The sequence below is a fragment of the Rhinopithecus roxellana genome, chromosome 17 (assembly GCF_007565055.1).
Source record: "Rhinopithecus roxellana isolate Shanxi Qingling chromosome 17, ASM756505v1, whole genome shotgun sequence".
NCBI lineage: Eukaryota > Metazoa > Chordata > Mammalia > Primates > Cercopithecidae > Rhinopithecus > Rhinopithecus roxellana.
The window spans coordinates 100,516,078-100,529,361 of NC_044565.1; the positions used below are offsets into that span (position 1 = coordinate 100,516,078).

A 13,284-nucleotide genomic window follows, 5' to 3' on the forward strand; every position below is an offset into this window, starting at 1 on the left:
GCCCAGCTAATTCTTGTGCTTTTGTAGAGATGGGATTTCACCTTGTTGTTCAGTCTGGTCTCAGACTCCTGGACTCAACTGATCTGCCTGCCTCAGCCTTCAGACGTGCAGGGATTACAAGTGTGAGCCACCGCGCCTGAGTTCTCTCTTATTGGAATGAAAGTTTTCAGGGGATGCACATTTCAGCTCCCTGCACCCCTGTAATGACAAGAGGGACCAATGCTGTAATGTCCTCTTCGCAAATGGCTGAGAGCACACAGATCTGACACGCGTGGAAGGTATTGTGAGGCTGTGTTCTGAAAAGGAATAGTAAACTAGGAAAAGTTTCTCTTCAAACAAACAAAAACCTGGCCTCTGCCAAGCAGGTGCTTCTCCCAGGTTCTTGGCTTCCCAGTTTACTTCATGGCTTATCTGTAGCAAATGGTCGCTGAGAACCTGGAAGCAATTCCTCATTTGCAAGTCAATGGCAGATTTTTTTTTTTTTTTTCCTTTTTGAGACAGTCTCGCTTTGTCGCCCAGGCTAGAGTGTATGGTGTGATCTCAGCTCACTGCAACCTCAGCCTCCTGGGTTCAAGTGATTGATTCTCCTGCCTCTCCTCCCAAGTAGCTGGGACTATAGGCATGTGCCACCATGCCCAGCTAATTTTTGTATTTTTAGTAGAGACGGGATTTTGCCATGTTGGCCAGGCTGGTCTCGAATTCCTGACCTCAATGATCCCCCCTCCTCGGCCTCCCAAAATGCTGGGATTACAGGCATGAGCCACCATGCCTGGCCATAATGGCAGATTTTTAAGTGAAAAGAAAAGCATAGTTATGGCCAGGTGCAGTGGCTGACACTATAATCCTAGCACTTTAGGATGCCGAGGTGGACAGATCACTTAGGTCAGGAGTTCGAGACCAGCCTGGCTAACACGGTGAAACCCCATCTCTACTAAAAATACAAAATTAGCCGGGCATGGTGGCACATGCCTGTAATCCCAGCTACTCGGGATGCTGAGGCAGGAGAATCACTTGAACCTGGGAAGCAGAGCTTGCAGTAAGCTGAGATCACGCCATTGCACTCTAGCCCAAGCAACAAATGCAAAACTCCGTTCCCAAATGAAAAAAAAAAAAAAAAAAAAAAAAAAGAGGCCAGATGCAGTGGCTCACATCTGTAATCCCAGCACTTTGGGAGGCCGAGGCAGGTGGATCACTTGAGGTCAGGAGTTTAAGACCAGCCTAGCCAACATGGTGAAACCCCGTCTCTACTAAAAATACAAAAATTGGCTGGGCGTGGTGGTGGACACCTGTAATTGCAGCTACTTGGGAGGCTGAGGCAGGAGAATAGCTTGAACCCAGGAGGCGGAGGTTGCAGTAAGCTGAGATCGCGCCATTGCACTCCAGCCTGGGTGACAAGAACGAAACTCTGTCTCAAAAAAAAAAAAAAAAAAGAAAAAAGAAAGAAAGAAAGAAAAGCATAGTTAAAACTCCTTGTTTTGTGAAGCAGATGTGGCCAGGTCTTGTAGACGGGGAAGGAGAAGCAGAGAGCAAGATGGTTAACATTTGGCATAAGCAGCTGTGAACTGGTGAGCTGGGACAGGGAGGAAAAATAATACAATAATCACAGCTAGCATTCTTTTTGTTTGTTTGAAATGGAGTCTCGCACTGTTGCCTGGGATTGGAGTGCAAAGGTGTGATCTCGGCCCACTGCAGCATCTACCTCCCACGTTCACGCGATTAGCTGAGCAGCTGAGGAGCTGGGATTACGGGCACACGCCACCACACCCGGCTCATTTTTTGTATTTTTGTATTTTTTTTTTTTTTTATGAGACAGAGTCTTGCTCTGTTGCCCAGTCTGGAGTGCACTGGCATGATCTCGGCTCACAGCAACCTCCGCCTCCTGGGTTCAAGCAATTCTCTTGCCTCAGCCTCCTGAGCAGCTGGGATTACAGGCACGCACCACCACGCCTGGCTAATTTTTGTATTTTAGTGGAGACGGAATATTTCACCATGTTGGTCAGGCTGGTCTCAAACTTTTGACCTCATGATCCGCCCGCCTTGGCCTCCCAAAGTGCTGAGATTACAGGCATGAACCACCACACCCGGCCAATTTCTTGTGTTTTTAGTAGAGACAGGGTTTCACTACGTTGGCCAGCCTGGTCTCGAACTCCTGTCCTCGTGATCCACCCACCTCGGCTTCCCAAAGTGCTGGGAGATTACAGGCGTGAGCCACTGCGCCCGGCCAATAATCACAGCTAGTATTCTTGAGTGCCCATATGTGCCACACACTGTTCCACTTGAAAGTGCCTTTGCGGCCGGGCGCGGTGGCTCAAGCCTGTAATCCCAGCACTTTGGGAGGCCGAGATGGGCGGATCACGAGGTCAGGAGATCGAGACCATCCTGGCTAACACGGTGAAACCCCTTCTCTACTAAAAAAATACAAAAATCTAGCTGGGCGAGGTGGCGGGCGCCTGTAGTGCCAGCTACTCCGGAGGCTGAGGCAGGAGAATGGCGTAAACCCGGGAGGCGGAGCTTGCAGTGAGCTGAGATCCGGCCACTGCACTCCAGCCCAGGCGACAGAGCGAGACTCCGTCTCAAAAAAAAAAAAAAAAAAAAAAAAAAGAAAGTGCCTTTGCAAAAATTCCACCTGAAGAAATTATGACAGTGAAAGAGATCAGACCAAACCAACTCCATCTTGCTTCTAACTTTCAAGCTGTCTTTGTACATTCCTGGCGTAGGCCGAACTAACTTTGGGAAGGAATTCAGTTCATGGTTTGACTCCGAAACAAAATTGATAACAGCCCTTTTCGAAGACCCGCTTCTTGTCTGGGGACCAATCTGCCTTTGCAGGGCTAACAGATTAGCTACAAGATTAGAAAGTACAGTTTAGTGGTAATGCAGCCTCTGGCTCCAAGAGTGTGAACCTCCCCAAATTGCTCCTGGGGATAACATCACTATTGTAAAGCTTAAGATGAGTGCTGGAGATATTTTGCAGACCCTACACTTGATGGATCAGCTGGATCAGCTGACATCACCCGGAATGGTTATCTGGCTCAACCAGTTCTGCCATCCCACCCAGAAACAGAAGACAGTAAGAAAAATTCACTTTGACCCCATGTGATTCCATCTCCAACCTGATCCATCAGCACTCCCCACTTCCCAAGCCCCTACCTGCCAAATTATCTTTAAAAACTCTGATCTCCAAGTGCTCCGGGAGACTGATTTGAGTAATAATAAAACTCCAGTCTCCCTCTTCTGCACAGTCCGCTCTGTGTGAATTACTCTTTCTCCATTGCAGTTCCCCTGTCTTGATAAATTGGCTCTGTCTAGGCAGCAGGCAAGGTGAACCCACTGGGCAGTTGCATACTCACATTTATTTATTTGTTTGTTTGTTCGTTGAGACAAAGTCTGTCATCCAGGTTGGAGTGCAGTGATGTGATCTCTGCTCATTGCAGCCTCAACTTCCTGGTCTCAAGCCATCCTCCCACCTCCGCCTCCCAAGTAGCTGGGATTACAGGTGCATGACACCATGCCTGGTTAATTTTCGTATTTTTTGTAGAGATGGGGTTTCACCACATTGCCCAGGCTGGTCTCAAACTCCTGGACTCAAGCGATCCCCCCGCCTCAGCCTCCCAAAATGCTAGGATTACAGGCATGAGCCACTGTGCCCAGCCCTTGCCTTACATTTAATCTTCACTATTAATACACACATGTTATAAATGAGAGCATTAAAGTATGGAGAGCAGCTGGGCGCGGTGGCTCAAGCCTGTAATCCCAGCACTTTGGGAGGCCGAGGCGGGCGGATCACGAGGTCAGGAGATCGAGACCATCCTGGCTAACACGGTGAAACCCCATCTCTACTAAAAATACAAAAAATTAGCCGGCCGAGGTGGCGGGCGCCTGTAGTCCCAGCTACTCGGGAGGCTGAGACAGGAGAATGGTGTAAACCCAGGAGGCGGAGCTTGCAGTGAGCCGAGATCGCGCCACTGCACTCCAGCCTGGGTGACAGAGCGAGACTCCGTCTCAAAAAAATAAATAAATAAAATAAAATAAAATAAAGTATGGAGAGCAGAAGCAACTTGTCCAAGGTCATACGCAACTAGAAAGGAGTGTAACTGATGTTTAAACCCTAACAGTCTGGTTCCAGAATCTGTGCTTTTAAAGTCAAGAAAAGCACATCTGGGCCTTGACCTTTGGGACCACCCCTAGCACACAGGCTTTAGCTAGCAGAGGGGCAGCAAAGGAAGACAGCAAGAGGTGGCCCCTTGTCGGAGCTCTTTGCGGTTTGCCAAGGCTTTCTAAAAGAAGGTTCACTGACTCGAAAGGGTTTGGGGCTTTTACAGACTGGTAAGCTCTCCCCAAACTGGGTAGTTGTACTTTTATTTTGTTAAGTAAAAAATATTTTTAAAAATCTGCTAACATCACTATCATTTCATAAAGCAAATGTAATTTCAATGCAAATAAACCCCAGGAAAGACACCATCTCAGAGTACAGGCCAGGCCTTTAGGTTGAATAAATCTATCTTTGTAAACACCTCCTTTCATTGTCCTTATTTTCCTCATCTCACCACGGGCCGGTGGAAACTTCCTCGTGGGCAGCACCTGTTTAAGGACTGCCATCCAGAAACCACCGTGATGCCTCGTACGATCCCTATAAACCCTCTGCAAGGTAGACAGGGAAAGTCTTCTTTACCCAGTCTACTCATGAAGAAACCGAGGCTCAGAGAAGTCTTGTTTAAGAACACACAGCCTTAAAAATGGCAGCGCCAGGTTACAAACCCACGTTTTCAGACTCCAGGGCTCCAGTGCTCTTTCCTTCTATACCTCAAAGCATTCACAGAACGCACTCACTGACCACCAGCTTGGTTGCTGTGTGAGGACCTAAATGTTCAGAAAGAGAAGAAGTGTTTCCAAGTGCCATTTCCATTGACAGCGCTCAGAACGGAGTAGTGCAGCTGGCTGAAAGGCAGCCTCTGGATTCAGGGTGAGGTGGGAAGCCCCTCAGGGGCAAGGTAGGAGCACATTTCCTCTTTCATTCCCAGGCTCAGGCCACACAGGGATGAGCACACAGGGCTGGCAAGAAATCCTTGCAGCTTAGAAGTGTGAATGTGGGGCTTTTTTTTTTAATTAAGAAAAATTTTTGGCCGGGCATGGTGGCTCAAGCCTGTAATCCCAGCACTTTGGGATGCTGAGGCAGGCGGATCACAAGGTCAGGAGATTGAGACCATCCTGGCTAACACGATGAAACCCCGTCTCTACTAAAAATCCAAAAAAAAAAAAAAAAAAAAAAAAAAAAGCCAGGCGTGGTGGCGTGTGCCTATGGTTCCAGCTACTTGGTAGGCTGAGGCAGGAGAATGTCTTGAACCTGGGAGGCAAAGATTGCAGTGAGCCGAGATCACACCACTGTACTCCAGCCTGGATGACAGAGCGAGACTCTGTCTCAGAAAAAAAAAAAAAAAAGAAAAATCTTTTTAGACACAGGGTCTTGCCATGTAGCCCAGGCTGGTCTCAAACTCCTGGGCTCAAGCTATCCTCTCACTTTGTCCTCCCAGAGTGCTGGGATTATAGACGAGAGCCACTGGGCCTGGCTGGAGTATGTTTTTTTTGTTTGTTTTTGAGATGAAGTGTTGCGCTGTCTCCCAGGCTGTAGTGCAGTGGCATGATCTCAGTTCACTGCAACCTCCACCTCCCGTATTCAAGCTATTCTCCTGCCTCAGCCTGCCGAGCAGCTGGCATTACAGCCATGCGCCACCATGCTCAGCTAATTTTCATTATTTTAAATAGAGATGAGGTTTCACCATGTCAGCCAGGCTGGTCTCGAACTCCTGCCCTCAGGTGATATGCCAGCCTCAGCCTCCCAAAGTGCTGGGATTATAGGTGTGAGCCACTGAGCTTGGCCCAGAGTATGGTTTTAAATGCTAGTTTTTATTTAACAGAATTTTACTGTGGTAAGAAGGGAGGAAGAAAAAAAAAATCCCAGACACAATTTGAGAGGATGTTTCCAGGAGTTGGGAGAAAAGGATGAAATCCAGAAAAGACTTGATGGAGGTACCCTGGGCAGTGAGGGGAGGAGGGAGGCAGCAAGAGGGGCCTTATCCCTGGAGGAGGACAGCTGGCAGGGAGGCAGGAGCACTGTCTGTGGTGTCCCACTGTCTTAGGATCAAGACCACACCCCCGATATTGCCCCCCAGTGCCTCAGGCTTTGCCCTGCCTACTGCCCTAGTGTCACTTGCACTACTCTTGTTCTGGGTTTCTGGGCTTCAGACACATTTCCTCAAAGATATCCCCATGGGACCCCACCTCGGGGCCTTTTTTTGCCAGGGTCTTGCTCTGTTGTCTAGGCTGGAGTGCAGTGGCACAATCACAGCTCACTGCAGCCTCTACCTCCTGGGCTCAGACAATCCTCCCATCTCAGCCTCCTGAGTGGCTGAGACTACAGATGCATACCACTATACCCAGCTAATTTTTTTTTTTTTTTTTTTTAATTTTTGTAAAGACAGGGTTTCACCATGTTGCCCAGGCTGGTCTCAAACTCCTGGGCTCAAGCCATCCTCCTGCCTCGGCCTCCCAAAGTGCTGGGATTACAGGTGTGAGCCACCATGTCGGGCCCACCTCACAGCCTTTGAGCATGGCATTCCCGCTCCTGGGTTTCCACCAGTACTCACTAATGCCTGTTCATCTTTTGGTGACTTCCCTGACTCCTGTGTGCCAGCTGGAGGCGTAGACAGCCCAGAGCCACATTAGCCCACTTCCAGAAGTGGGCATTTCAATGTTCACAGTGTGCACAGGCCCCAGGGGCAGCGGCTTGGCCAGGAGTTGCTCATGGAGCCCACGGTAGCACGGTAGCACCAAGGAGCACCCCTTATCTTGTCCTGGGTGGAGTCAGCACCCTGAGCCTTCCCTTCAGATCCTTATTATAGTCTGCAAGTATATATTTGGGTGATTGTTTTGTTAATGTCCTTCTCCCAACTAAATAGTCAGCTTCCTTTTTGTTGGCCATGGTATCTGCAGCCTAGCACGGACCCACAGGCCTGGACAGTGCCTACTAAGTGTCTGTGGAGTGGCTTCCTTACTTGTTTTGCCAAGGGGTGCCAGAATGTGCCACTGGCATTTGCTTTTCATTCACACTATTCTTGTGGCTAGAGTGGAGTGGGTTGGAGGTCATGGCCATCTCTAGAGAGCTGTTCCAAGACTACTTGAGATTGTGTTTTCTTCCCAGTCCAAGATTCAGAATCCACTGGCCTTGAGGTCGCCCTGTCCTGGGGACAGTGGGACCTGTCACCTGCTGGCCAAGGTAGGGCTCCAACTTTTGTGAAAAGTACATGCAGCAGGTCTGACCCTTAAACAACTCTTCAGACATGTGGAATGCAGGGTGGGGCGGGAGCAGCTGGCACACATGTCATTCCCTGTTTAGCCACTGAAGGGCAGTGCTGCTCCACAGGAAAGAGCCAAGCAGACGTGCGCCATCACTGTGGCTTCTAGGTCCGAGTAAGGATATTAGCTAGCCCCTACCAAGTACCAGTGGTGTGCTAGTCACTTTGAATATAGTACTTGTGCAATCATGCAAGAGAAAGTTGATGATCCATAGTGCAGTGTAGTGTAGTGCAGTGCAGTGCAGTGTAGTGTAGTTTTTGAGACAGGGTCTCACCGTTGTCTAGGCTGGAATATAGTGACCAGGGCTCACTGAAGCCTTGACCTCCGGGGCTCAAGTAATCCTCCCGCCTTAGCCTCCCAAATAACTGGGACTACAGGTGCACACCACTACACCTGGCTAATTTTTGTATTTTTTTGTAGAGATGTGGGTCTCCCTGTGTTGCCCAGGCTAGTCTCGAACTCCAGGGCTCAAGTGATTCTCCTGCCTCAGCCTCCCAAAGTACTAGGGATTATAGGTGTGAGCCACCACACCCAGCTGACCCTTATTTTAAGGATGAAGTAAAGAAGATCAGAGAGATTAAATGATGTTTTCAATGTCTCATGACAGTGAATGGCTAAGCCAGAAATCAACCTCAGGTCTGCCTAAATCCCAAACCCTGTCAATGCCTTCCGCTGCTCTCCCTCTGTCAAGATGGCCAATCTTTTCTAGCATGTTGTCCTAGCAGCCACCTGCCAGGGTAGTGCTCACAGCACAACCTTGTCTCACTCAGCTGGCTTAATTTAGCCAACTTTTGATTACCAAAATTAATACAGGGGTCACTAACTTGGGTCTAAAATTTTAAAATGGGTTATTAAAATGTTTGCTTTGGCTAGGCACGGTGGCTCATGCCTGTAATCCCAGCACTTTGAGAGGCTGAGCAAGTGAATCACTTGAGGTCAAGAGTTCAAAACCAGCCAGCCAACATGGTGAAACCCCATTTATACTAAAAATACAAAAATTAGCCAGGCATGGTGGCACTCACCTGTAGTCTCAGCTGCTCGGGAGGTTGAGGCTGGAGAATCGCTTGAACCCGGGAGGCAGAGGTTGCAGTGAGCCGAGATTGCACCACTGTACTCCAGCATGGGTGACAGATTGAGACACTGTCTCGTAAAATAAAATAAAATAAATAAAATAAAATGCTTGTTTTGATTCCAGAGACTGTTATTCGGTATGCATGGGATAGGGGGAGGAGGGAAAACAGATCTGTCCTTCCACAGTCCTCTCCCTAATCTCATTCTGCAATCTTTCCCACCCCTTCCCCACCCAGCCCTCACACAGCTGCCGGGCAGCTTTCCAATAGACTTGCTCAGATGGCTCTTTCACTACTGTACTGGGCCCCCTGTAGCTTCTGGAAGAAAGTCCCACTCCTTAGCAAGCAGCCCAGGTGCTTCCTAAGCTGCCAGCTACCTTGCCACCAGACTTCTTCCCCACTGGCTCATGAGGGTGCACTCTCAGCCCCAGCTGCCTGAGTCAGAGCATTCAGTACCTAAAGCTGTATCTCTCCACTGCAGAGTGAGAATGAAGATACTGGCCACCCAGGTGGTTGTAAGGCTAAAACCACCACCTTTAAAGTTCTCTTGGCACAGTGCTGGCCACGGTGGGGCTCATCACCATGTTTCTCACCTTCCCTTCCTCAGCGCTTGGAAATGTGCAAGTATAGTACAACCTACAGAGGCAAATCCATGTGGTATAGCGCTCTGCACAGTGCAATCCCTGTGTAAACATTTCCATACACAGGGAAATGTCACCTGGGGCATTATTTTGCTCAGGCTGACACTGAGGAAGACACTTCCTGGATTTTTTTTCCTGTGTCCATGGTGAGGTCCAAAGTGACTCAAATACCACCCAAATCCGTGGATGCTAAACACCTTGAGGGCAGAGACAGAGTTATGAACCTCTGGGTCTCCCCATAGGTCCAACCCAGCACTGGGTCTTCAGTGGTGCCTCTAAGAATGTCAGTTGGTCAATTTGTTATTGACTGGGCATGTGACAAGTTGCAGGAGTGCACAGGTCATTTCAGGGGATCATTATCTGAAACAGAAACAGCATTGTTTTAAAGAGCCTGTAGGAGCCCAGAAGAAATACAAGACTTTCTTATTCCTTTTGCAGAAGCTGGCTGTTTAAAGCCACAGGGCGTTAGATCAAGAATGCCATGAGGCTGACCAGTGAGGGGCTTGACTTTGAGGGCTCTGGGCTGGTTGGGCTGGCCATGCTCACATGTGGAAAGCAGTAGGACCCATCCCCTGGTTTTGAGCATTTGAAGTAGCCTTGGTTTACTCTCTGCTCTGACTTCTCACTTTAGTCTTCCTATTCTGAAGTTCAAAGAGCTGCAAATAGTCCTTAGACAAAGCCTGTGGGGTGTCTCCCCAGGTTCCAGGAACTCTTCAAATCAGATAGACTAGGAATATGAAACTCAGCCTCTTCCATGAAGGGGCCCACTGGATCCCATAATAAGTGGGAATTCTACCCTCAGCCCAGACTCTCCTGACTCCAGCCCAATCTCAGTCTTAACCTCAGGGTCCCAGCTTTCCTCTGTCCACTGCCACATCAAACTTACCTGTTCTGGGTTTGCATGTCAGGTACATTTTCTGATCAATACACATTTGCCTATCTGTGACTAAGGTATTCCTCAGGTATTGATGGGTCTGCCTGTGTGTGTTCTCAAATCTAAAATGGTCAACTACCCTTTGAACATTGTAAGCATGTTATATACACATTATTTTTGCCTTTAGTTATCTCAGTAACATTATATTCCATGTTATATGGCATTTAAACTATCTGGGTGGTCTTGTATATAATACTTTACCTCCTTCAGAACCACAGGAAAAACTAATTGCTATTATTTCCATGAGAGATGGGGACTCTCAAGGGACTTGCCCAAGGTCACTTTACAAAGTAGTGATGGGGCTGGGCCTGGGCTAATGCCTGTAATCCCAGCACTTGGGGAGGCCGAGGCAGGTGGATCATTTGAAATTAGGAGTTCGAGACCAGACTGAACAGCATGGGGAAACTCCATCTCTACTAAAAATACAAAAATTAGCTTGGCGTGGTGGCACACACCTGTAATCCCAGCTACTCAGGAGGCTAAGGCATGAGAATCACCTGAACCCAGGAGGCAGAGGTTGCAGCGAGCTGAGATTGCACCACTGCACTCCAGCCTGGGCGACAGAGTGAGACTCTGTCTCAAAAAAAAAAAAAAAAAAAAAGGAGCAAAGCCTCAAGCTCTTGTGTCAGCAGCCTCACCAGCCAAGTCTCTGTTTGTATTCTGTAGTAGCCCCCACAGGGTTACAAGCGAATATATTGCTGTTGCAGTCAGTAAGGATGATGCAACTGAGGAAGGCTGGTGGGCAGGTGGGTGTGGCCAGGGATGGCCAGGGATAGCCAGCCAGGCAGGGAACTCCTGAGTGGAGGCTGCTGAAAGATAAATACTTCTGGGCCCCCAGAAACAGCTCTCGGCTTCCAAATACCCTCTCAGCTCCTTGAAAACCTCTAAATAGCTGGGCGCAGTGGCTCATGCCTGTAATCCCAGCACTTTGGGAGGCCAAGGGGGGCGGATCACTTGAGACTAGGAGTTCAAGACCAGCCTGGCAAACATGGTGAAGCCCCATCTCTACTAGAAATACAAAAACTAGCTGGGCATGGTGGTACACACCAGTAATCCCAGCTACTCGGGAGTCTGAGGCAGGAGAATCACTTGAACCCGGAAGGCGGAAGTTGCAGTGAGCCGAGATTGTGCCATTGTACTCCAGCCTGAGCGTCAGAGTGAGACTCCGTCTCAAACAAAAAACAAGAAACAAAAAACAAGCCTCTAAATAGGGAATAAATCCTTACAGTTTAAGTTGACAGACCTGGGTGCAAATCCCAGCTGGGCTCCTCACTGGCTGTGTGAACTTGGGCAGGATACCTAACCTCTCTGAAATTTTGTTTAATCATATATTTAAAAAAATTTTTTTAATTATTGTTTTATTTTTATTTTTGAGACAGTCTCACTCTGCCATCCAGGCTGGATGGCATCTTGGTTCACTGCAACCTGCACTTCCCAGGTTTAAGCGATTCTCTTGCCTCAGCCTCCGAAGTAGCTGGGATTATACCATGTCCAGCTAAGTTTTATATTTTTAGTGGAGACAGGGTTTCACCATGTTGGCCAGGCTGGTCTCGAACTCCTGGCCTCAAGTGATCTGCCCGCCTCGGCCTCCCAAAGTGCTGGGATTACAGGTGTGAGCCACCGCACCCGGCCTTGTTTAATCACGTGTTGGATGGTGATTTAAATAGTATCTATTTTATAAGGTTGTGAGGATTAAATTTAAAAATAACATCATGAGCTGATCATATTTTCTAGCTTATACTACTCAACAAGTCGTGTTTATTATAAATGTGCTGATGGTAGGGTTATGGTGTTTTTTTGTTTTGTTTTGTTTTGTTTTTTTCCTTTAAATTACATTTATTTTAATGCTGAATTTACTCCCGTGCCATAAGTTTTTGTTTCTTCAGTTTCTTCTGGGATATCTTTTTCTTCTGGGCAACCTCCTCTTCTGGTTTAGGAACAATCTGTTCCTTTTCAGTAAGGATCATCTCAATGTGGCAGGGAGAGCTCATGTATGGGTTAATCCGACCATGAGCTCTGTAGGTCCGTCGGCACATTTTAGGTGCTTTGTTCACTTGGATATGCTCGATGACCAGAGAATCTACATCTAAACCCTTAAGTTCAGCATTGCTCTCTGCGTTTTTAAGCATGTGCAGCAAAAATTCAGCACTCTTTTTGGGCCATCGACCTTGTGTCCAGCCCCACTGCTTGGCCTGGGCACACCTGCCAACTCCACCATTGTAACGTCGGAATGGTACGCACTGTTTCTGTAAAGTGACATCTTTCAGATACTTCGTGGCTTTTCGAACATGCATACCCTTGATGGCCTGGGCAGTTTCACGAGTGTTCTTAAAGTGAACACGAAGATTGGAACCTCTTGATTTGCATGATTTCGTGGGGTTCTCCGGGTCAAGTGAATAGCGAACCATTTTCACAGATTACCTCAGGCCACTTAGGGAAAGAGCTATGGTGTTTTTTTTATGTTTTCTTTTTGCTTCTTTGGGTTTTCAGCAAATTAACATGCCTTGCTTTTGTAGTAAAAACAGAGAAGAAAAGATATGTATATATATATATATTTGTTTTGAGATGGAATCTCTGTCACCCAAGCTGGAGTGCAGTGGCCTGATCTCAGCTCACTGCAAACTCCTCCTCCCAGGTTCAAGCCATTCTCCTGCCTCAACCTCACAAGTAGCTGAGATTACAGGTGTGTGTCACCACGCCTGGCTAATTTTTATATTTTTAGTAGAGACGGACATGTTGGCCCAGGCTGATCTCAAACTCCTGAACTTAAGTGATCCACCTGCCTTGGCTTCCTAAAGTGCTGGGATTACAGGCATGAGCCATGGTGCCCGGCAAAAAAAGATGATTTTTAATAATAAAATGTAGGCCGTGTGTGGTGGCTCACACCTGTAATCCCAGCACTTTGGAAGGCCGAGGCAGGCAGCTCACTTGAGGTCAGGAGTTCGAGACCAGCCTGACCAACATGAAGAAACCCCGTCTCTACTAAAAAATACAAAATTAGCCAGGCGTAGTGGTGCATGCCTGTAATCCCAGCTACTTGGGAGGCTGAGGCAGGAGAATCACTTGCACCTGGGAGGCTGAGGTTTCGGTGAGCTGAGATGGAGCCATTGCACTCCAGCCTGGGCAACAGGAACGAAACAGCGTCTCGAAATAATAATAATAATAATAATAATAAATATTAATACCCAGACAGGGAAAAGGAAGATGTGATTAAAATTTATAATGGAGGCCTGGCACAGCGGCTCATGCCTATAATCCCAGCATTTTGAGAGGCCAAGGCAGGCAG

At 47.9% G+C, this 13,284-nt stretch overlaps 1 pseudogene across 1 annotated transcript; it reads right to left on the reverse strand.

The window, feature by feature from the left end:
• Nucleotides 1-11,826: 11,826 nt before the first annotated feature.
• LOC115894380 lies at nt 11,827-12,437 on the reverse strand (annotated as a pseudogene). The gene has a single exon (XR_004054511.1). The product of XR_004054511.1 is annotated as a 60S ribosomal protein L17 pseudogene (transcript).
• Between the last annotated feature and the right edge of the window lie 847 nt (nt 12,438-13,284).